This window comes from Enhydra lutris, unplaced genomic scaffold, assembly GCF_002288905.1.
Source record: "Enhydra lutris kenyoni isolate GAN:26980312 unplaced genomic scaffold, ASM228890v2 scaffoldscaffold13, whole genome shotgun sequence".
Classification (NCBI taxonomy): Eukaryota; Metazoa; Chordata; class Mammalia; order Carnivora; family Mustelidae; genus Enhydra; species Enhydra lutris.
This window is the reverse complement of record NW_019154097.1, coordinates 33,666,644-33,687,490: the sequence shown is the minus strand read 5'-3', so window position 1 is coordinate 33,687,490 and position 20,847 is coordinate 33,666,644.

Genomic DNA, 20,847 nt, shown 5'->3' with positions numbered 1-20,847 from the left:
CAGGGAAGTCGTCACAAAACTGGGACTAGAACCAAGATGCCCCATTTCTAGCCAGTTCTGGCTGGGGGGAGCAGGCCCGTGGCTTCTCACCTGCTGGGGCCTGAAGGTGCCCTGGGGAGGGTGACGGAGGTGGGGGGGTAACACTTGGCTTTGGCAATAGAAGGCAGTTCATCCATGGATACAAGGCTCTGTGAACGGGCTGCCTCCCGCCTCCGCAGGTGGGAGAACTTAGCCTCTTCCAGCAAGTTCCATGAGGGCAGCAAAGAGCTCCACCCCACCTGTGTTTGAGGGCAGTGGCCGAGAAGAGGGAACCAACCAACTGTGGGTTCTTTGAAGACTTGGGAGACCTGTCAGCGGGGGCCGTGATGCCATCGTAATGCCTGCTGAGCTGTTTCGTGTCGTTCTGAATCTTCCTTTGTTTACGGTTCAGGGTTTTTTAAGGTAAAGCGGACATATGGTGAAAAGCATAAATGTCATGTGTAGAGTTACACATTCTGACGACCGCAGACACCTATGTAACCCACACCCTTATCGAGCCGTAGCAACTTTCCATCATCCCCCAAAGACACCTTTGTGTCTCCCCAGACGAGCCTGCAGCCCCAAAGGCAACCAGCATTCTGATTTTCACTGCGGAATAGTCTTGCCTGTTCCAGAACTTCCTATAAATAGAATCATACAGTTTGTGCTTTTTGGTGTCTGGCTTTTTTCATTCAACAAAATGTCTGTGTGACTTCCGTGTTGTGTGCTGATAGTTCGTTCCCGCTTTATTGATGGGTAATCACCCAGAGTATTGATTATCGCGATTTGTGTGTCCGCTCCCCTGTTAATGGACATTTCGGTTATTTCCAGTTGGGGGCAGGGGTAGGGGGGTATTAGAGAGCTGCTCTAAATATTCAAATACAAATCTTTTTGTGAACATATGCACTTATTTCTTTCGAGAAAACATCTAAAACTGGAATGGCTGGATTGTAGGGGAGGTGTATGTTTCACTTTATAGAAAACCAGTAAAACTCTTCCAGAGTACTTGTAACATTTTGTGTCCCCATCCTCAGTTTCTGAGAGCTGGTTGTTCCGTGTCCTTCCCAATATTTGGTGTTGTCAATCATTTAAAAATTTAACCACAAACTCTCTTAATCATGAGATGCCTTAGTAGTATCTCTTGGACTTTAATTCGCAGTTTCCAGATAACTAAGGATGTTGAGCGCTTTTAAATGGGCTCACTGGGGGCCCCTGCGTGGCTCACTTGGCTAAGCGTCTGCCTTCAGTTTGGGTCATGATCCCAGGGGCCTGGGATCGAGTCCCACATTGGACTCCCTGCTCAGTGGGGAGTCTGCTTCTCTCTTTGGCTCTGCCTGCCCCTCCCCCTGCTTTAAAAAAAATTAAATGTGCTCACTGGCCTTCTGCAATGTATTTTGTGAAGTGTCTGTTGAAATCTTTTGGCCATTTTTAACTGGGCATGTGCTCTTCGATTAGACTCTATATAATCCAGATACCAGTCCTGTATCAAATATATATTTTGCAATATTTTCTCCAAGTTTGTGGTTTTCCTCATTTCCTTTTTTTAATAACTATTCATTTATTTATTTAGTTTGGTTTTTTTTTAAAGATTTTATTTATTTATTTGACAGACAGAGATCACAAGTAGGCAGAGAGGCAGGCAGAGAGGGGAGTGGGAAGCAGGCTCCCCTCCGAGCAGAGAGCCTAATGTGGGGCTCGATCCCAGGATCCTGAGATCATGACCTGAGCCGAAGGCAGAGGCTCAATCCACTGAGCCCCCCAGGCACCCCTTTAGTTTTTTTTTTTTTTTTAAGTTGGCGCCACACCCAACATGGGTCTTGAACTCATGACCCCGAGATCAAGAGTTGCATACTCCGCCAACTGAGCCAGCCAGGCGTGGCTCACCCCTTCATTTTCTTAACATTTTCTGTTTTTATTTGCAAGGAAGACAAATTGTATCATTTATGGCTATAGCCTTCTGTGTCCCACCTAAGAAATTTTGGCCAGCTCACAAGTTATGAAGATTTTTTTTTCCTATGTTTTCTTCTAGAGGCTTTACAGTTTTGGTTTTTACATGTAAATCTATGATCCATCTTGAGATAAATGTTGTGTATAACGTGAAGCAAGAGTCAAGTCTCCTTTTTCTCAATGTGGACATCCAGTTATTCCAGCACCATTGGTCCAAAAGGCTTCCTTTCCCCATTAAAATGCTTTGGCCTCTTTGTCAAACATCAAAGTGCTGTGTAAGCATGGGTCTGCTGCTGGACTCACTAAGAGTTCCATTAGTCTGTTTGTTTTGTCTTGATTCCTTGGTCTTGAAACCAAGGAGTGTGAGTTCCCCAGCTCACAGCAAATTTTTGGTTACTTTATGTCTCTTAAATTTCTTTTTTTTAAAAAAGATTTTATTTATTTATTTTTGAGAGAGAGAGAGAATGAGCCAGGGATGTGGGAGGCAAAGCAGACTCCCCACAGAGCAGGGAGCCCAATGCACTACTTGATCCCAGGACCCTGAGATTTTGACCTGAGCCAAAGGCAGATGCTCAACCCACTGAGCCATCCAGGTGCCCTAATTTCTATATAAACATTAGAACCAGTTTGACAGTGTATGTGCTGCTGGGATGACAATTGGGATTGTGCTAAATCTACAGGTCAATGGAAGGGAACTGACCTCTTCACAACACTGAATTTTCCAACCCATGAACATACTATTTGTTTCCATTCATCTTAGGACTTCTTTAATTGTGTTGTTTTGGTAAATTTACTACCAAGCATTTTATGCTTTTTTGTGCTATTATACATGGAGCTTGTAAACATTTCATTTTTACCACTCCACACCTATGGGAATGGCCCAAATCCAGAGCACTGACTCCAAATGCTGGTGAGGACCAGGAGCAACAGGAACTCCCATTCATCACTGGTGGGAATTCAGAATGGTACAGTCTCTTTGGACAACAGTTCAAAGGTTTCTTATAAAACTACACACACTTTTATCATGTGATACAGAGATCGTGCTCCTTGGTTTTTATCCAAAGGAGTTGAAAGCTTACGTCCACACGGAAACCCACACACAGAGTGTTACACCAGCTTTATTCATACTTGCCCAAACTTGGAAGCAACCAAGATGCCCTTCAAGTAGATGAGAGGATAAATAAACCATAGTACATTCAGACAATGGAATATTATCTCAGTGGTTAAAAAAAAAAAAAAGAGCCATCAAACCATCAAAGACATGGATGAAACATAAATGCATATTCCTAAGGGAAAGAAGCCAATCTGTATAATCCCAACTATACAACATTCTTGAACAGGCACACTATGGAGACAGCAAAAAGATCAGCAGTTGCCGGGGGTGAGGGGAGGGAAGGAGGACTAGATGGAGCACAAAGGATTTTCAGGGACGTGAAAATAGTCTCCAGGATACTATAATGGTAGATACGTCTCATCATACATTTGTCCAAACCCATAGAATATATAACACAAAGCGTGAACCCTGATGTAAGCCATGGACTTTGGGTGATGACAATGAGTCAGTGTAGGTTCATCAATTGTAATGCACGTACCACTGTGATGGGGGATCTTGATAATGGGTGGGGCAGTGCATGAGTGGGGGCAGGTAGTATGTGGGAAATCTCAACAAATCTAAAAGAACTGAAACCAGTGTGTGTCCTCTGACCGTAAGGGAATCAAAGTAGAAATCAGTAACAGAACAGAAAAGCCTCCAAACACTTGGAAACTAAACAATGCATCTCAAGCTTATCTACAGATCAAAGAAGGAGTCTCAAAAGAAACTGAAAAAATACATAGTCCTGAATGAAGACAAAAACACAACATATCAAAATCTGTGGGATGCAGCTAAAGCAGGGCAGTGAGGGAAATTTATAGTAGCAAATGCTTATTTTATTTAAAGATTTTTTTATTTATTTGACAGACAGAGATCATAAGGAGGCAGAGAGGCGGGCTGGAGGGGGGGGTAGAAGCAGGCTCCCCACTGAGCAGAGAGCCCAATGTGGGGCTTGATCTCAGGACCCTGGGATCATGACCTGAGCCAAAGGCAGAGGCTTTAACCCACTGAGCCACCCAGGCACACCACAAATGCTTATTTTAAAAAGAGAGAAAGTCTCAGATCATTCAGCCAGCCTCACACCTTATGAAACTAGACTTTAGGAATAATTCTACATGAATGATATATCCCAGCTGCAAAGTATGAACTTTAAATCCCATTTCAATCTACTAGTATTATAATGGTTTTTTGTTTTAACTAGAAAAAGAACAAAATAAACCCAAAGCAAACAGAAGGAAATAAATAATTAATATAAAAGCAAACATAAATAAAATTATAATCAGAAAAATAGAGAAAAATCACAGAAACAAAGAGTTAGGTTTTTTGAAAAGATCCATAAACTCCAGAAACCTTTAGCAAGACTGACAAAGAAAAAAAAAAAAAGAGAGAGAGAGAGAAGACACAGATTATCAATATCCTGAATGGCATAGGGAGTACTCTATAGACCCTGAAGATATCAAAAGGACAATAAGGAATATAGTGGACAGCTCCATACATATAAATTTGACAACTTAGATGAAATGGACCAATTCCTTGGAAAGCACGAACTATCACAACTCACTCAATCTGAAATAAATCATTTGAATAACACTATTTTTTTAAAGATTTTTTTATTTATGTATTTGACAGAGAGAAACGTAGTGAGAGAGGGAACGCAGGCAGGGGGAATGGGAGAGGGTGAGGCAGGCTTCCTGCCAAGCAGAAGCCCGATGCAGGGCTTGATCCCAGAAATCTGGGATCAGGACCTGAGCTGAAGGCAGACACTTAACGACTGAGCCACCCAGGCACCCCAACACTGTAACTATTAAAGAAATGGAATTCATAAGAGAAGGGAACACTTCCAATTCATTTTATGAGTGCCGTGTTACTCTATTAGCAAACCCAGACCAAGACAGAACAAAAAAAAAAAAAAAAAAAGAAGGCTACAGATGTGGAAATCCTCAACAAAGTATTAGCAAACAGAATTTGGCAATACATAAAGAGAATCCTATATCACAATCCTGTGGGGCTTATTCTAGAGATATAAGTGGTTCAGTATTTGAAATCAATCACTACAATCCACTATATAACAGGCTAAAGAAGAAAAATCACAGGAGCATAGTTATTAATGCAGAAAAAAACACTTGACAGAATCTAACACCCAATCAGAAGAAAACTAGGAGTACAGGGGGCTTTCCCCACTTGATAAAGAACATCTCCCCCAAAATCTACAACTAACATTATCCTTAATGGTGAAAGAGTAAATGCTTTCCCCCTACAGCTGGGAAGAAGGAAAGGATGCCCACTACCAACAATCTATGCTTAGTACTAGAGGCTCTAGCCAGAGCAATAACATACGAAAAGGAAATAAGAGGCATACAAATCAGGAGGCAAGAAATAAAAATGTCCCTATTTGCAGATGACATGATTGTCTATGTATAAAATCTCAAAAAAGCCACACACAAAAATCTCCCAGAACTAATAAATGGTTAATCCAGGTCACAGAGTACAAGATCAAGACAAAAAAACCAAAAAACAAAAAACAATCGTACTTCTATAGGTGAGCATCGAACACATGGAAACTGAAATGTAAACTATAACACCATTTATCATCATTGCAAAAAAACGAAATTCTTAGCTATAAATAACAAAACATGTATAGAACTTATATGCTGAAAACTACAAAACCTGATTAAGGAAGTTACAAAAAATTTGTTGCCTTTTTTTTTTTTTTAAGTAACCTCCACACCCAGCACAGAGTCCATTGCCGGGCTTGAACTCATGACCCTGAAACCAAGACCCAAGCTGAGGTTAAGAGTCAGATGCTTAACCAACTGAGCCACCCAGGCACCCCTTAAAAATCTAAATAAATGGAGAGAGAATTCGTGTTCATGCGCTGGAGGCATCAGCACAGTAAAAAGTGTCAGTTGTCCCCAAATTGGTATGTAAGTTTAACACAATTCCTATCCAAAGCCAAGCATGATATCTTTTAGATATAGACAATATTATCATAAAATTTATATAGAAAATCAAAGGAATTAGGATACCTAAAACAATTTTGAAAAAGAAGTGAGAAGAATCACTCTTCCCACTTCTATTTTTTTAAAGATTTTATTTATTTATTTGACACAGAGAGAGAGAGATCACAAGTAGGCAGAGAGGCAGGTAGAGAGAGAGGGGGAAGCAGACTCCCCACTGAGCAGAGAGCCCGATGTGGGGCTCAATCCCAGGACGTCCCACTCTTCCCACTTTTAAAACATCAGCTACTGTAGACTGTAGTGTTGGTGGAAGAGTAGACCCACAGATGAGTGGAACAGAACAGAGAATCAGCAAAAGTTTCACACAAATACATCCAAATGATTTTTTTTTTTAAATAAAGGTGCAAACTAGGCGTGCCTGGGTGGCTCAGTGGGTTAAAGCCTCTGCCTTCAGCTCGGGTCATGATCCCAGGGTCCTGGGATGGAGCCCCACGTTGGGCTCTCTGCTCGGCAGGGAGCCTGCTTCCCCCTCTCTCTCTGCCTGCTTCTCTGCCTACTTGTGATCTCTGTCAAATAAATAAATAAAATCTTTAAAAAAAAAAAGGTGTAAACTAATCCAATGGAGGAAGAATAGCCTTTCAACAAACAGTGCTGGAGTGATTAGCCACAAACAAACAAACAAACAAGAAAAAGAAAAATGGAACCTCACGTGTTACACAAAAACGAAGTCTGAATGGATTGCAGACTTATGTGGAAAATTATAAAACTTAAAAAAAAAAAAAAGGGAGACCACAGGAGGAAATGTTCAGCAACTAGGGCTACACAAGAAGTTCTTAGATTTATCATAAAAAAGTATAACCGTCCTAGAAAAAAAAATTGGTAAATCGGACTTAATGAAAATCAAAAACGCTTGCTCTGCCAAAGACCTTGTTAAGAGGATGAAAAGACAAGCTACAGACGTGGAGAAAGTGTTCACAAGTCAGCTCTCTAACCAAGAACTTGTATTTAGATCATACAAAGGATTTTCAAAACTTAACAGAAAAAAAAAAAAATCCACAAACAACCCAAGTAGAAAATGGGCAGAACATTGAGGGTATATTTCACTGAAGAAGATACACGAACGGCAAGTAGGCACATCATTAGTCATTAGGGAAACACAAATTTAGCCCACGATGAGACATCTACACCTACCAGAACAGCCTAAGTTAAAAATAAAAAAAAGAAGAAGAAGAAAAAGAAAAAACAGAAAACAAAATAGTGACAACATCAAAAACTGGCGAGCATGCGGAGAAATTGGGTCATTCCTGCATGGGTGGTGGGAGCAGAATATAGTACAACCATTCTGCAAAAGAGCTGGTAGTTTTTCAGAAAAACTAAGCACACGTGGACTGTACAACCTAGCGATCAAGCTTCTGGGCATTTCGCCCAGAGAAATGGAAACATCTCCCCACACTGAGACCTGCACATGAATGTTCACGGAAGTTTTATTTGTAACAGCCCCAAACTGGAGCCAACCAGAATGCCTGTCAGTAGGGGGATGGTTAAACAAATTGTGGAGTAGTACTCAGCAAGAAAAAAAGAACCCACCGAGGGCTGGATGGATCCCAAGGGCATCATGCTGAGTGAAAAAGCCATTCTGTAAAGATCACATGCTGTATAGCTACAGTTACAACACATTCTCTAAATGACAAAAGTGTACAGGCAGAGAATGAATGAGGGCTTGCTAGGGGACGGGGTGGCGGGCAGGGGTCATGCGTGTGGAGGAAGGGGACTATGAGGGGGATCTTGGTAGCGATGGAATGTTCTGTGTCTCCATCCCCATGGTAGTCACAGGAGTCTGCACGTGTGATCAACACATTCGCGTCATACTGGCACCCATCTCCTGGTTTTGCTATTGTACGACTCATATATAACTATTGGGGGAAACTAGCTGGAGGGACCCAGATAGTGCCATGCTATTTTTAGAACTGCCTGTGAATCTGTAATTATTTCAAAATACAAAGGATTGGTTTTTTTTTTTTTTCAAAAAGAGGAAGGAAAAAATTATTTCAACCCAAGAATTCTATATCTAGTAAAAATATCCTCCAAGAAGGAAGGTAAAATAGTCATTTTCAGATTTAATTTTATAAAAATTTTAAAGGAAGAGGCTTTTTGACCAGAAGCCATGGAGTACAGGTACTGAGGGCTAGGAAGGAAAGGGTACAAGGTGGAAATTCAGATTATCGAGAAGAGCTTTAGAAATGACACAAACATGGGTAAGGTGTTTTTCCCTCTTAATTTCTATGAAATGGAAAAGACACACATGCAGATAGTATGCGGAGGGAGGCTGGAGCGCTCAGTAAATATCACAGCAAAAGAAAGTTCGGTCTCACTCCCTAGCTTCACTCCCACATCTGTCCTTGTCCGCTCCCGGGGATTCCTTCTGTGGCCCCATGGAGGGAAGGACAGCCTGCTGGGTACCAAGGCGGGGGCTGTGTGTGAATCCCCACTCTGTCCCAGGCCCGGCTGGGTCTTTCTCAGGCACCTTTGCACCTGCCACAACCTTGACCGCAGGTCGGGACTTAGCAGGAGGGGTCCTCAGCCAGGAGCAGCAGACTCTGGGGGTCACTGGGTGCTTTATTGGTACAGGAGACTGTGACCGCTTTCATAGGCTGGGTTCCGGCCAGAGCCAAGGATTCAGGCAATGTTCATCCAGGCAACATGGTATTTACTGAGCACCTACTGTGTGCCAGGGCTTCTCCTAGCCCTGGAGCTACCTCATTGAACAAAACAAACCCAGAAGTTCCCCTGAAAGGAGTTTACATTGTGATGATGGGTTGGTGGGGGGTGGGGAGGGGCGAGAGGTAGAGAGAGACAGTAATCAGTAAACATCATAAAAAATAAATGATAGGGCACCTGGGTGGCTCAGTTGGCCTTCAGTTCGGGTCATGATCCCGGAGTCCCGGGATTGAGTCCTGCATCAGGCTCCCTACTCAACAAGGAGTCTACTTCTCCCTCTGACCCTCTCCCCTCTCATGCTCTCTCTCTTTCAAATAAATGAATAAAATCTTGTTTAAATAGATAGATAGATTAGATAGATAGATAGATAGATAGATAAAGAATAAAGCTTGTTAGAAGAAAAACTACTATAGGGAAACCCAGTGGAGCAGGGTAAGGGTAGGGCATGCACAGGTAGAGCTGGAAGGGTATGGGGGGAGCAGGGGTGGAGTGAGCAGGAGTGGGATGAACAGGGTGGGGAGTGCGGGGGGGTGGGGTGTGGGCAGGGAGGAGGCTGGGCAGGGCTGGAGCACACAGATGTGGTGCTGGGCAGGGATGCCTCCATGCAGCGGTGTGGCTGGGCAGGTTCCTCGGGGTACAGAATTCTTGAAGAGTAATGTTTGTGCCAAGACTTGAAGGAGCAGGGCAGCGAGCCACCCTGATAAGTGGGGAGGAACTGCAGGCAGGGCAACCCAGGAACAGCATGGGGTTGAGGGGAGGGTGTCTCCAGGGCCACCTGGTCTCAGGGAAGGGTAAGCATCGCCCCTGTTACTCATGCACCCAAAGGCCGCGCCCGGGCTCTGTCCTTTGGCTGTGGACGTGCAGGTGATCCGCCAGGTGAACCCGAGGTCCTTCCACGTGGCTGGGGCTGGGAGGGAGGCTGAGGTCCCGGTCCCACAGGCTTTGTTGGGGAATCAGCTTTCCTGTTCTCTGTGGCCAAGTCAGTCCTGGCTGCCCTCCAGCCTTGCAGTCAGAGCTCACCCCCTGCCTTTTCCCCAAACCCAGGACCTTGGAACACACCCCCTTAGGGGCCCCCACCCCCCAACTCCCAGCCAAGAGCTTTGGAAGTTTGCTCCAGGTCCCATCTTTGGACACTTTGTTCCCAAACCCTCCTTTATAGGCTTCTAATGGCCACACGGTCTTGGCCGGTCCAAGCCCAGTTGTCCCTCCTTGTCACTTTCCCATCCCAGCAGAGCCCTGCCTGGGTATGGACAGCCCTCGTGGAGAGCTCCTGTCCCTCCAGACACCCCCTCCCACACACCTCCGGTGCCCACCTTATCCCCTGTTCCCCTTCGGCAGGTATTAGCAAGCCCCATTAAGGAGCATGCCGTATTATACAGGTATTTGATATTCCAAATAAAATCTCAGCAGCCCCCGTGAACCATCTTAACTGTCGAAATGCCCACAGGACTTGGGATTAGAAGCTCTACAGCAAATGCGAGATGAGGGGATTTTATTTAGTGTTTAGGATTTATACATGTATATGTGTGTGTGGGAGGGTGTCCAAATATGTATTTAAATCAAGTAACTTAATCCACAGAGTTCAAGACTAAAACCACCACAGGAAAAGGGTATTTGCATATATTAATCTCTTAACATCCACAAAGGAGAGTGTGTGGGAGAAAGCCCAGCGACCTGGAATGCGAGGACCCCAGAGAAAATGCCAGGTGGTGTTGGCTTTCTGTTCTCACCTGCTGGGCCCCGTCCCAGCCCCGCCCCCCCAACCCCCCACCCCCACCCCCACCCCTTCCACACCTGGCTGGACCCGGATGCCCACGGGTGGGGGCAGCGTCTCTGTCAACCCTGAATCCCCCAGAGGTTCATCGTGGGTTTTGTGAAGGAACGAATGAATGGATGAATGCACCCTGGAGAAGGACACACTAAGCAAAAACGGAGTTTCCTGACTCGGCCCACTCGCTCCTCCTAAGGCAGGTCCTGAGGGCAGGACGGAGGAGGTGCCCTTCTGCCTGGGGCCATACAAGGGGCTGGGGGCGCCTCTCTGAGGGCAGGGGAAGCCGGAGGAGGAAGCTGCTGCGGGTGGGGGGGAGCTCAGGTGGACGACACAGCCCCCTACGGGGGTGGGGGCGGGGACCTCAGAGCAGGTTGGGGTGGGGGTCTGAGCATTTCCTTCCAAGCACTTGTGAGGGACCATGGTGACAGCCAAGGACAATAGAGTCACCTTGCTGGAGTCAGGACAGCCAGTCTTTCCTAGTCAGGTGATGAACTGAAAACAGAGGGGTCCCCAGACTGCAGACCCCCCTCCTTATCACATACACCACATGCTCACACTTTCACACACACACACTCTCACACCACACACCACTCACGTACACTCCCACATTCACACACGCACCGCTCACATTCACACCACACACGCACACTCACACATTCACACACACACACCACACACATACACTCACACCACTCACACACTCACACGCCACATAGAAACATACACCACTCACACCGCACGTGCACACACACATACACACTCACACACCACTCACACATTTGCACACCACTCACATACGTTCACACATTCACACACACCGCTCACATTCACACCACACATAAACTCACACATTCACACACTCATACCACACACTTTCACACACACCACTCCCACTCTCACATACTGTATACAAACATACACCACACACTCACACGTTCACACTACTCACACATCACTCACACCCCACACACCATGTACTCACACACACCACTCACACTTGCTCACACCACGCACATTCACTAGCAGCCTCGATATGGAGGCAGGTGAGAGGGAGGCCCAGCCTCCGCCTGACGGAGACAGAGGGGCCCTGGGCCCGAGTCACAGGTGGTCTTCCCTTCTCAGCAGTCCCCAGCAGAGGAGACAGAGACGACGTCCCACCTCCAGGCACAGGACCCGGGCTCCCCTCACTGTGGCAGTAGCTGGCACCTCTGGGAGCTTTGCGGGGGTGGGGGGTTGGGGGGTGTGGTCCAAGTTCGTTAAACTCCCTCTTTGGAGAGAGTGGAACCGAGGCCGAGGCCATGGCTGGCCTGGTCACAGAGCCCGGAGACGGTGGGGGGTGGGATTTGCACTCCTGTCCCTTCTCACTGCCCAGCTGGTGCCCCTTCACCGATCACCGGCCACCTCTCTGCCTGGTTGGGACTTACTTCAGCAGAGTCGCATTCATTCAAAGCTCCTTAAGGCTGAATTCCCGAGAGGATGAGAGTCTCCCTTACACCAAATGCAGGGTGGCGGGGGGACGCAGGGTTTACTGGCTACATGAACTGCACACACAAGGCTGATGGAACCGGTTAACCTGGGAGGACAGACGGCTCACACACTTCAGGGGGCGCAGAAGCGGTCCCACAGTCAGTGCCCCACCCCGCCAGCAAAGGTCGCCAGAAAGCAGCCCGTGCCTCTACGGTCCCGGTTCCCACAGCGGGGGAGGGGTTGGGCGGGCACCATCCGGGTCTGCCTGGGGAAAGACCTACAGGGGCTCCCAGCTGTGTGACCTGGGGCCAGGTACAACCCCTCTCTGAACCTGTTTCCCATCGGAAAGCCTGCATAAGAATGGCTTCCCCACCGGGCTGTTGTGATGTGTGTAAACAGTGGGAGGCTTGGTGCCCGCAGGTGCTCGGAACGCACAGCTGCTTTACAATAATTAAAAACTACCTCTCGGTTTCCCCACTAATTTGCACTGGACTTCACAGAAATCCGTGAGAGTTCTGCACACAGTCCTCCCACCTGCTCAGCCAAGCCATAGCTGTTCACGTGCCCGACACCTGCTTCGTGTCAGAGTCTCTGCTGAGGGCTAGTCACCCAGCCGTGGCCTGGACAGACAAGCTCCCTGCCCACAGGGGCTCACGGTCTAGCTCTTAAAGTGCTTGACAAGAGGGCTACGAGGGGTAGGAGGTAAGAGGGTTGCCAGATGAAATATAAGATACCAAGTTAGATTTGAACTTGAGATAGATGGCATATTTCTAGTATAAGTACATCCCGTTCAATATTTGGGACATACTTATACTCAAAAGTTATTTCTGGCTCATCTGAAACTCATATTAAACTAAGTGGACTACGTTTTTTAATTGCAAAATCTGGCAACCCTACAAAGCAGATCTTCCAGCATTTAGCAGCTCCCTGAGCATCTTCTACAGAAGTCCTCCTCCCAAACGACTGGAAATGTGGGCTTTGGGATGAACAGAGGGACAAGCCCACAAGACAAGCACAGAGCGTGGTCTGGGAGGCCTCTCAACAAGGCGACCGTTCAGCTCAGACTTGAAGCATGGAAAGGAAGAGAAAAGAATTCACATCCTAGGAAGACAGGAGATCAGAAGCACAGGTGAAGGAGGGCAGCAAGCTACCAGCTTGGGGGACAGAGCAGAGGGCTTGGAGAGGAGGAAATGGCAGGCTCCATGGGGGAGGCAGAATGGAGCCGGATACGAGGTAGCTGGACAGAGAGGAGGGGTGCCGAAGGGCCCCAGCTTGGGAAGGAGATGGTCTCCCCTCCCTGGTTACCCAGGCAGTAGGACCCTGAGGTTATCTATCATGTCCCACCCCAGGCTCTATCCGAGACAAGGGCCTTTTGGGCACAACAGAATGTTCAGTGAAAAGTACAAGATACAAAACGGCGCCTGTGGTGTCCCAGGGCTTGATGTAGACTAGCTGACCCAGGGTATAGTAGGTGATCAGTAAACGTGGGGTCAATTGAATCATAGTTTTCCTATTTGCAGACCAACTCAGGGTCGGTAGAGGCATCTGCAAGGCTTTTCATTCCGTTTTGAGAGTATTTGAATGAATGAATGAATGAATGAATGAATGAAACAGATGTAAGGTTAATAGAACTCCATCCAGAAACCACTGGTCCCAGACTTAGCAGGTAATCAAATAAGATGAAAAGCCAGAACCTGCCTCCTGGTCCCTGATGGGAGCCATGGCTCTGGAGTCTGTGATAATTAGTGCCTTTGCGAGTTCCTGCTCTCTCCCAACCTGCTAGGGTGTGAAGCCTCCTGCCACGCTCAGCAGGAGAGATCGCCTCCCTGCCTTCCAACACTCCAGCCCCCCCCCAACCCCAACATGTTCTCAGCCCACTGGGCCTGCAGAAGGTGTAAAATCCTAGCTCACCAAGAAGGGGGGCTGAGGCAGTGGGCATCCTGCACAGACAGGACGTCTCGCACACCACTGTCCTCCTCTGTGTCCTTGGGCAAGTGGTTTCGCCTTTCTGGGCCTCAGTGTGTCCCCTGTGCCCGCCCCCGCCCCACTGGCCCTGTGAACCAGGGATGGATTACAGTGACGCCCCCATTCACTGGGGCACACGGGTTTGGGGAGAACCCGTTCCAGGCCGGGCACTACCCCAGGGGTCAAGCCACAGAGCAAGGTCTGGGACTCCAGACTCCTGTTCTCACATGAACATCAGACAATGAATGAGGAAGGGCACAGCCCACGAGGTGACCATGTGGGTGGTCTGGGGAGGGCCCTGGGACAGGCTGGCCTTGAGCTCAGACCTGAAGCCTGGGAGGGAAGAGAAAAGACAGGAGCCCTCCTTTCCCGGCCTCTGAGCAGAGGGTTCCTGGCACCCAGCTGCCTGTCCTAAGAGCCAACCGTCGTGCTTCAAGGGCCCCTCCAGACCCCTCCAGCTTTTTAAGCACTTTATTACCAACAGTAACACATGGCTAATGTTTACTGGGCACTTCCTATGGGTCGGCCTCCGTGTTTTGAGGGGTGAGCGTGCCCAGACCACACAACTAGACGGTGGGGACACTCGCAGGACAGCATAAAGCCGGCACGCCCTGTCTGCAGCAGGGCCCCTGGTGCTGGTGCCCCCCCCCACACCGGGGTAGCTCCTCAGCGGAGCCGGCAGAGGGGGGCACAGGCTGGAGCCTAGGACAGCAGGGGGTCCACTGCCTCCCCACCCATCGGACCACCAAAGTCCCTGCGGACACCAGGCCTCACCCTCCCCTTTACAAAGGAGAAGCCGAGGTGCCCCAAGAGACTCGGGGCTCCCCACTTATACTCCAGGGCTCTTCCCAAGCACCAGGCCATTCGTCAGGCCGAGGCTTCCCAGCAAAGCCCACCACAGCCAGGCCCAGGATGGGGGTGCGGTATTTCTGTGTGGGGTGGGGGACGAGAGGGGCCTAGCCTGTGGGGGTTGAGCATAGCGGCCTATCCCTCTACCCCCACCCCAACATGTCCCTTTCAATGCCATGGTGTACCCCAGGGGCAATGCTAGGAGGGCTCACTGGGTCAAAGGGCAGCCCTGCAGAATTCAGTGAGGGGGTGGGCATCAGATCTAATGAAGGCAGGGTCCCCGGGTTCCAGGCTCCCCCAGGGACCTTAGGGGGTGGCTCTTTCTAATGAACACACACACACTGCCCAGACTCCTGGGCCTCTTTCTGTCCCCAGTCCTTCCCCACCACAACACACTCCCATTTCTCCACATCCTCCCCCTTCCAAATGACCAGGATGAGGTAACCAGCTGCACAACTGCTAGACCCCAGGCCGGGTGAGGTGATCTTAGGCCTGCTTCCAGGTTTGCTGGCTGTGTGACCTTGAGCAGGTCCCTTGCCCTCTCTGAGCCTCTGCTTCCTCACCTATAAAATGGGGGTCCCACCAGCCCCTGACTTGTAGGGCTCTGGTGGCGGGAGGGTCCCAGAAGATGGGCTCAGCATGGACCCAGCACCAAGGGCCTCCGTTCACTTGATCACCACCCTGTGCCAGGCCCCTCTCTGGGCACTGCAAGGGGAAATGGGAATTTTCATGGTGTGCCCATTTGTTTAGGTCCTGCTTCCTTCCTCCAGGGGCTGAAATAAGTTCCCAAAGATCAGGAAGACGTGGCCACTGACCTCGGTCCCAGCCAGGGTGACGGCCACCATCTGTCTGCCTGTCCGTGTACATCAGCAGTTCTCAAACTGTGGTCCCGGGCCAGCAGCATGAACACTGTCCAGGCTCTTGCTCAGGCCCATGAACCAGAAACTCTGTGTGGCGCACGGTCTGTTTTGACAAGGCCCCCAGGTGACAGGTGCAAGGTCGGGTTTGAGAAGCACTGGCATAGACCATGAGATCCAGGAGCGGGGGTAACCCCTCCTACCCCCCAACCCTCACCCCAACTCTAAACCCCCCAACCCTCACCCCAACTCTAAACCCCAGTACCCTGCTCCCCTAAATCCAGCCTCTCATCTGCTAGTCAATAGTCTGGGAGCCCGGATCCCTCCAAACGTGGCCCTCAGAGCACCTGTACCGGAACCACTGGGAGCTTGACAAAATGCAAGCCCTGGGTCCCACCCAAAGTCAGAGTGTGACTCCCTAAGGGGTCACAGGAATTTGCCTTTGCCCCCCTCCCTGCCTGATCCTGAGGCAGCCAGCAGTCCAAGCACAGGGTAGAAAGAAGACGGGGGCGTCTACCTTGGTGGCACACTTGGTTGAGCTCCGGAGTCTTCTGTTTGGCTCAGGTCATGATCTCAAGGTCGTGGGATCAGGCCCCACGTTGGGCTCCTTGCTCAGTGTGGAGTCAGCGTGATTCTCCCTCTGCCCCTCCCCCATGTATTCTCGCTCTCTCTCTCTCTCTCTCAAATAAATCTTTAAAATAAATAAATAAATCTGTTCAGAAGAAGGAGAGGAAGAAGGAGGAGAAGAAGGAGAGGCAGGGCAAGAAGGGGAAGAAGAGGGAGAAGGAGGGGGAGGGGAAGGAGGAGGAGAACAGCAGATAAAGCCCAGGCCTAGGCGAGGTGGCGGCAGGTGGGAAGCCGCTCCTGTGACCCTTTGGGTGAGGGCGGAGTGGCCCCTGGCAGGGAGACAAAGGGCAACAGCCATCCATGGCCTGGGCCTGCGACAGGGCAGGGAGCTTGGCCTTTCCCAGTGACCGCTGACCAGTGAGCCCACCACAGTGCCCCCCCGCCCCAGCCTACCCCATACCTAGGTCCTCCCAGGCTGGGATGGGCACAGTGAGAGGACACCGGGAGAGCCCCAGCCCCATCCTTGTCCTGCCAAGGAGGCTGCCCAGGGCGTCCCAAGAGAATCATGGGCAGGGGAGCGGGGTGGGGGCCCAGGGGGAGGTGTGTGCAGAAGGAAAGATCTAGAATAACGTGGCCCTGGGGACTTCCTGAGAGGAGCTAGGACACTGCGGGGGAAAGCTCCCTCAAAAGCCAACGCGTACTTGGAGACTTCCGCCCCCCTCTTGGGTTCCATTATGGACAGCAAGTCATGGACAGGCTTGACAGGGGAAGGAGGGGGGCTAGAGAAGAGTGGCCGGGGCCCAAACTCTCCCTGCCAACGTGTTACCGCCTATACCTCCCTTTTCCGTTGGAGCAAACCCCACAAAAAGAAATATCCAATCCTGAATCACAAAAGAGCAAAGCCATCCATGGGTCTCTCTGGCACCTGGTCTTGACCCAGCCCCTTAGGTACCCACTTCACCACATTTTGCCATCTGTATCTTACCCGTTTTGTTATTTGCTTAATTTTCTTTAAAAGAATTTGCTATTTTTACTTAAATCGATGTATTTAACCGGGAACTTTATATGAGCACTCTAAGTGGAAAACTGAGATCACGGTGCCATGAATAGAAGATGAAAGTGAAAATAAATGACAAAGAAAATAAAACAATGTTATTAAATTCTATCTGGCTATTGCTGCCTGCCAATGGCTTTGTTATAAAAAGGTTGGGGAGCATAAGCTTCTCCGGGAAACCAGATGGGTGGAGAGCATGGAGAAGGGAATCACCCTCATGTAGCTCCTGAAATCTTTCCTCTCCTAGGCCACCAGGGCTGCCCACCCTGCGCTTGGGAAGCCACAACCAGCGGGTGACACCCCTAGGCCACTGGACCAGGAGATGGGGCTCCCTGTAAAGAAGGGAGCTCATCTCAGTTAATGCTGACAGGTGTCCTTACCTATGGCAGGAAGCAGGTGCCTCGATGGTCCCGTCCCAGGTGAGGTCGCCTGAGCCCCGGGGGATGGTCTAGCTCGTGGCCTTTTTCTGGAAGTGCACAGACCACAGCCCTCTACCCTCGGCTCCCTGCATGTCCAAATCTGTTCACTACAAAGACCCTGCATTTTTTCCGGTGTTCCTCTCCGCTGGTGCTCCTGGTTCAAGCCCCATCACCTAAAGGTCCCCTCTTCCAGCTCACAGTGGCATCTCCCCAAACATCACGGTATCTGCAAGGTTGCTCTGCCATTCGGGACCCAGGCTTCTCTGCAAGCAGACTCCTCTGACCTTCACCCCCCAGATGCAGCCTAGAGCCTTGGCCAAAGACGAGGGGAAGGAGGCCACGCCCCTTGATTTCCAAGCCAAACAGGTAAGTCGGATCAAAATCATCCCATCTGCTAACGATTTCCTCTATGAGAAATGCAATTATAAGTCGCAGAAAGGAACGTGTGAATTAAATGGGCGGTGGTGAAGAAGGCGGGGAGAAACTCCTGAGGGTGTCAGGAGGGTCCCCAAACAATCCTCTCGGGGGGAGGCCAGGTGATGTTTCAGCCTCGAAAGGACTGGCAGCTGTCGCATCGCCACCGAACAGCGGTGGAGGCAGGCTGGTAGCCTGTCACTGGCCATAATTCTCACCCATAACATCTCTTACTCTGACCCCTGTCAGGACAGCAGCCTGGACGTTCCGATCAGTCCCAGGGGACTCTGAGACCCCAGAGCCCCTCCATAAAATGTGATAAGCCCTGCATGAGGAGAAGGTGACACAGGGAGGTTTCAGAACCAGTGGCCAAGGTCTGCTGGGCTGGGGCCTCTCAATCCCAGCTCACAGGGGGTGGGGCGTCTGACCTTAGATCCAATTTGCACAATCAATTCAGAGGTGAGACTGGCCCTTTGCAGCCCAGAAAGGGCGACTGTGGAATTGAGGTCTGTGGGCGGACCTGTGCGGGGCATGCAGACACCTCCCCACATATATGTGCACCTGACAAATACTAAGTCCCAGATTCACCGCCCCCCCCACACCCCACCCCTACCCGGGTCCTCAGAGCAGGACCATGGAGGTTCCAGAGCAGGAAAACCAGGAGCGCCCATGGTTGGCAGGGGCAGCACCCGGGCATCCCACCATACCCCTCAAGTTACCCTGAGTTATGGCCACCTTGACTCCTCAAGGTCTTCACCCCAAGGTCATATCCAACTGAACAAAATAGGAATCCCCCCACAAAGGGCTCCCTAAGGCAGAATGCATGAAAAACAAAGGCAAGTTCCATGGACAGATGGAAAGCTTTTTTCTAAGATATCCAAGGCCTCTGATGCCATCGAGGAGAAGGGGATGGGGGAGGGTGGTGGGTAGAGCAGGGGCTTGAGTGAGACCCGGACCTGGCTTGGAGTCTAAGCTTCACCCTATGCCAGCTGTGTGACTTTGAGCAAATGACTTCCTCTCTCTGAGCCTCCCTTTCCTCCTCTGCAAACAAGCGTGACAATAGCATCAGCCAAACGCAGGTTTTCTGTGAATTTCCATACATTCGTATGGAAAGCGCCTGATGCCTGAGACATACAGATAAAGCTTGCCTAGGTGACAGCAATTATCAGTGCGGAGTGTCACATACAGACAAATATTGGCAAGCGTTAAACGTATAAGAAAATTTTAAGTAAAGAAACTTAAAACTGAGAATTTCTGTGTATTTATTCAGTTCAGTCTGCAGATTGGAACAGATCCCTGCAGTTCTATTTCTGTTCAGCTCCTGGTGCAATGTCATGTCAGAAGTGAGAAGCGGGGCGTGTGGCTATCTGGGGGAAGCACATGCTGAATGGGCACTTGAGTCCTGCCCACAGGCTGGGAGTTTGAATCCTAGTCCCCCAGGTCCCAAACTGGGGCAAGTGGCCTCCCCTTCCTCAAAGCAGAGGCGAGGAGCCCAAGGACCTAATCCGGCTGCAGGCTCCTCCTGCCAATCTTGGCCTTTGGCTTTCTGGTGCTCCTTTGGTCAGTGGTGGGGGCGAGGCCACACTGGGGGGTGTGTCCACAACGGGGCACGGCCCTGCTCCCTCTCAGTCATGCCCACCGATGAGGGAGGCAGGGTGGGACCTAGGAGTGTGACCAGGACTGCGCAAAGAGATTCACAAGAATCTGGGGACACCACAAAACCTTTGTCCCCATAGCACCCCCTGTGCTGAGCCGAGTTGGCAACCAGAAGGAACAGCTCTTGAGGCGGCCCATCTGGCCAAGGCGAAGGGGCAGGGGGCCAGGTGCAAAGCCCAAGGCAGGCAGGGATGGGAGGAGGCTGGGGGGCTCCTGTGCAGGGCGGCACCTCCAAGGGAAGGTGTGGTCACCTGTCCTCACTTGCTCTCATCAGATTTGTACGGGTGGGTGGCATGGGTGCGGGTCACCATTCGAGGGGAGACCCGGGGCTGCCCTGTCCTCACGGGGCTCAGAAGGGGTCCACCAGGTGAGGGAGAAGTGCGATCAGGTCAGGCCTGGTGGGTCACAGCCAGGACTCTGGATCTTCCTCTCCCTGCAAGGAGAAGCCACGAGAGGATTCCCAGCTGGCAGGGGAGAGGATTTCGCTTGAATTTTGAAAGGATGGTTTGCTCTTCAGGGTGGAGAGCAGACTGGAGGGGAACGAGGTGACGCAGGGAGACAGTAAGAGGAGAGCAGTGGTGCTGCCTGCAGGTCCCAGGAGATCTCGAGAAGGGGCCAGGTTCCTGGTGTGTTTCCAGAGTTAGAGCTGACCAGATCTGTGGATCTGGAAGGATAACCCCAAGAGTTTTGACCTGAGAAAAATGAAAGCACGAAGTTTCCATTTACTGCTAGAAGAGCACGTTTGGGGCAGCAGGTGGAGGAAACACGGTTTAGGACAGGTTAAATGTGAGCAGCCATGAGCCATCCCTTGGGAGGTGTTGGAGAAGCTTGGAGTTCAGGGGAGGGGACAGGCTGGAGGTAGGGGGTGTCCCCTCAATGCTGGTTCTCAGCCCCATGAAACCAAGAGACCGCCCAGGGAGAGGGAGACAGAAGGGAGAAGCGGGGTCAGGACTCAGCCCTGGGGCAGGTCCAGGTGAACAGGCAGAGAAGGAGCAAATGGCAAATGGCATTAGGATGGGGCAGAGAAGAAAGTGTTCAGACATGGATGGAGAGACCAGCTGTATCCATTGCGGCTGGCAGGTGGAGTAGGGTGGA